This window comes from Neophocaena asiaeorientalis, unplaced genomic scaffold (genome assembly GCF_003031525.2).
Source record: "Neophocaena asiaeorientalis asiaeorientalis breed wild unplaced genomic scaffold, Neophocaena_asiaeorientalis_V1.1 scaffold286, whole genome shotgun sequence".
NCBI lineage: Eukaryota > Metazoa > Chordata > Mammalia > Artiodactyla > Phocoenidae > Neophocaena > Neophocaena asiaeorientalis.
Window position 1 is genome coordinate 878,219 of NW_020174643.1, and position 4,750 is coordinate 882,968.

Here is a 4,750-nt window from a genome sequence, read left to right on the forward strand (position 1 = left end):
TATGAAGTCATGTAATCATGTAGGCACCCTGCTTTTCCCATATACTTCATTGATTTTGAATCAAACTAAAAGACAGATTAACTCATTTATTTAGCATCATTTTTTACAGGTAAGGGAACAGGTCCAGAGAGAGAATTATTTGAGGTCACAAAGAGGTTTTGTTATTTTAGCACTCCAGTATATTGGTTTTAATTTAAAATATTTTTTGAGAAACTTTCGCCTCCTCCATATTCCTGACAGGGCAACTTGTTCAGAGGTAGTTACAGTTATATGCCAAATTATCATAGCAATTCTGAGATGAAATATTTAGTAAATTTTTTCCTGAACACTCAGTTGTTTTGGATACAGTCCTCACCAGTAAAATTATCCACCACGTTGTACACTGCCTCCCCATGCTATAGTCGATATCTATCCTTAAAATTGGACACATGGTCTTTTATACTTCGGAAGTATTTTTGTTTGCTTTGGTTTTCTTTCTTTTGTTTTGTCTGGTGGGCCCAAAGAGAGAGCTCAGATGCTCCCATAGCCCAACTCTAGCTATAGGTAAGCCCAATAAGCAGGATGTAGAGAACTATACATTCAAGCCCATCTCCTTCACGGAGATTTGACAGGGTTTAAGCAGTGCTTTTACTAAAAAAGTTAGACAAGTATCCCTAAAAGGTAGAAAGACTGGGACTTGTGACTGCATCTGATGAATCTATTCCATTCCATCCCATCGTGTGATGATGATCATTCTCTTTGAATCTTGGATTAGAGCACTGGGGAATACTTGTGTGATTTAAAAAAAAGAGAGAGCAGGAAACAAAAGAAGAATAGATAAATTGTGCATCAAAGGACACAATCAACAGAGTGAAAAAGCAACTTATGGAATGGGAAACAATATTTATAAATCATATATCTGATAAGGGGTTAATGTTCAGAATATATATTTTTAAAACTCCTACCACTCAACAACAACAAAAATAATTAAGAAAGAAGCCAAAGGCCGGGCCCTGCCGCGCACGCATGCACTCGGACAGTTGGGGGTGTTAGTCCGGCTCTCGTGTGTGGTGCGCGACCCCGGTGCAACACTCTGGCACAGCCGCAGCGTGGGGCTCGCAGCGCACAGATACCGCGGGTGTGGGGCTGCACAGGCGCGGACGGCATTGGCCTGAAGAAGACCTTAAGCGGTGCTCTAATGGAGTGGATGGACTCTCCTGGCTGAGCGGACAGGCCCTGCCGTCGGAGATATGTGTAACACACCAACTTACTATGACCTGGGAAAGGCTGCCAAGGATGTCTTCAACAAAGGATATGGATTTGGCATGGTCAAAATAGATCTGAGAACCAAGTCATGTAGTGGAGTGGAATTGTCTACTTCTGGTCATGCTTACAATGATACAGGGAAAGCATCAGGCAACCTAGAGACCAAATACAAGATTTGTAACTATGGACTGACCTTCACCCAAAAGTGGAACACAGACAGTACTCTTGGGACAGAAATGTCTTTGGAGAATAGAATAAGTTGGCTGAAGGGTCAAAACTGACTCTTGATACCATATTTGTAGGGAACACAGGAAAGAAGAGTGGGAAATTGAAGGCCTCCTATAAACGGGATTCTTTCAGTCTTGGCAGTAATGTTGGTATCAGTTTTTCTGGACCAACCATCTATGGCTGGGCTGTGTTGGCCTTTGAAGGTTGGCTTGCTGGTTATCAGATGAGTTTTGACACAGCCAAATCCAAACTGTCACAATAATTTCGCCCTGGGTTACAAGGCCACAGACTTCCAGCTGCACACTCATGTGGACAATGGCACTGAATTTGGAAGGTAGATCTACCAGAAGGTGAATGAGAAGATTGAAACATCAGTAAACCTCTCGTGGACCACCGGCAGTAACAACACACATTTCAGCATCTCTGCTAAGTACAAGCTGGATTGTAGAACTTCTCTATCGGCTAAAGTGAATAACGCCAGCCTGATTGGCTGCGTTATACTCAGCCCCTTCAAGCAGGAGTGAAATTGACCCTGTCAGCTCTAATCCATGGAAAGACCTTCAATGCAGGAGGGCACAAGGTCAGGCTGGGATCTGAACTAGAAGCTTAATGTGGTTTGGTTTTGTTTTTTTACACTCTCAGAGTAATTTTTTTTTTTAATTTCTGCATGTCCATATCAAGTGAACTTTATTAGTAAACAATCATGATCCATTGCTATAAGAGGTGTCCGTGAATTCTGGAGTTCAAAGAGACCTCATAATTGTTTTTTTTTTTTTTTACTCACAAATAACCTGTGTATGTTTATTTTTTTTTTCTTATTAGTCATCCATTTTATACACATCAGTGTATACATGTCAATCCCAATCTCTCAATTCATCACACCACAACCCCCAACCCCCACCGCTTACCCCCCTTGGTGTCCATACGTTCTCTACATCTGTGTCTCAATTTCTGCCCTGCAAACCAGTTCATCTGTACTATTTTTCTAGGTTCCACATATATGCGTTAATATACGATATTTGTTTTTCTCTTTCTGACTTACTTCACTCTGTATGACATTCTCTAGATGCATTCACATCTCTACAAATGACCCAATTTCATTCCTTTATATGGCTGAGTAATATTCCATTGTATATATGTAGCACATCTTCTTTATCCATTCATCTGTTGAAGGGCATTTAGGTTGCTTCCATGACCTGGCTATTGTCAGTAGTGCTGCAATGAACATTGGGGTGAATGTGTCTTTTTTAATTATGGTTTTCTCTGGGTATATACCCAGGAGTGGGATTGCTAGGTCATATGGTAATTCTATTTTTAGTTCTTTAAGGAACCTCCATACTGTTCTCCATAGTGGCTGTATCAATTTACATTCTCACCAACAGTGCAAGAGGGTTCCCTTTTCTCCACACCCTCTCCAGCAATATATCCGTGCATCCTTTGTCATAGATTAGTTGACCATAGGTGCATGGGTTTATCTCTGGGCTTTCTATCCTGTTCCATTGATGTACATTTCTATTTTTGTGCCAGTACCATATTGTATGGATTACTGTAGCTTTGTAGTATAGTCTGAAGTCAGGGAGTCTGATTCCTCCAGCTCATGCGTTTTTCATTTCAGTTATTATATTGCTCATCTCTGTTTGTTTGTTCTTTAATTCTTCTAGGCCTTCGTTAAACATTTCTTGCATCTTCTTGATCTTTGCCTCCATTCGTTTTCCGAAGTCTTGGATCATCTTCACTATCATTATCCTGAATTCTTTTTTCTGCAAGATTTCCTATCTCCATTTCATTTAGTTGTTTTTCTGGGGTTTTATCTTGTTCCTTCATCTGGTACATAGCCCTCTGCCTTTTCATCTCGTCTATATTTCTGTGAATGTGTTTTTTGTTCCACAGGCTGCAGGATTGTAATTCTTCTTAACGTGGTTTTGAGTAAAGCATCAGCTTTGTCCTTGGAGGTGAAGAGAAATGAACCCACTATGTTTTGGCCTTAAAATTCTTCTGTGAAATTGCAAAAGTGTGAACTTTTTATTCTTCCAAAGAATTGTAATCCTCCCCACACTGAAGTCTAGATATCGAGTCCATCCTAAGGGAGGTGTGCTTGAAGGCATGCCCGGAAGTTGTCACATTCGTGCCACATTTCAGTTCAGTTCCACAGTGTTATTTTCCATGTGTTGCTCAGCGATGGTGTAGTGTCGTGTTAAAAAGGAGATGGCCCGACTCTCCAGTTGTTCATCACGTCCTGCATATCCCACACCACTTTTTCATGACCTTGTATTATATAGGTCTCTTTGTGGTCATGGAATCTTTGGTTTTGCATCAGAGTAAAATAAAATAAACCGATCATATTTGGAATATATTTAAAAAAAGAAGCAAAAGACTTTAATAGACATTTCTCCAAAGAAGATATACAAATGGCCAAAAAACACAGGGAAAGATGCTTAATATCACTAACCATTAGGGAAATGGAAATCAGCACCACAATGAGATACCACCTCATATCCGTAAGGATGGCTACCATCAAAAAACAGAAAATAAAAAATGGTGAGGATATGAAGAAAGTTGAAGCCTTGTACACTGTTGGTGAGAATGTTAAATGGTACATCTACTACGGAAAACAGTACAGCAGTTTCTCAAAAATTAAAAATAGAATTACCATATGATCCAGCAATCCCACTTTTCGGTATGTATACAAAATAATTGAAAGAAGAGTCTTGAAGAAATATTTGTACACTTATATAGTCATTGCAGAATTAGTCACAATAGCCCAAAGTCTGAAACAACCTAATTGTCCAGCAATGGATGAATGGATAAACAAAACATGGTAAATACAAATAATAGAATACAGTAAGTCCCCTACATATGAACAAGTTCCTTCTGAGAGTGAGTTCGTAAGTCTAACTTGTTTTTAAGTCCAACAGAGTTAGCCTAGGTACCCAACTAACACAATTGGCTATAGGGTACTGTACTGTAATAAGTTTATAATACTTTACACACAAATAATACATAAAAAACAAACACAAAAAATAAAGGAAACATTTTTAATCTTACAGTACTGTACCTTGAAAAGTACAGTGTACAGTACAACAGCTGGCATACAGGGGCTGGCATCAAGTGAACAGGCAAGAAGAGTTACTGACTGGAGGAGGGAGAGGAGGTGGGAGATGGTAGAGCTGAAGGATCACCAGCAGTAGGAGATGGAGGGCAAGCTCTAGTTTCATTCACACCTAATGTTGACAGCACAGGTTCTGGTTCCTTGCTAGGTTCAATTCTCTCTATGCTC

General features: G+C 39.7%; 1 pseudogene; it reads left to right on the plus strand.

The window, feature by feature from the left end:
* Positions 1–1,198: 1,198 nt before the first annotated feature.
* On the plus strand, positions 1,199–2,083 carry LOC112408711 (voltage-dependent anion-selective channel protein 3 pseudogene; annotated as a pseudogene).
* Positions 2,084–4,750: the final 2,667 nt, after the last annotated feature.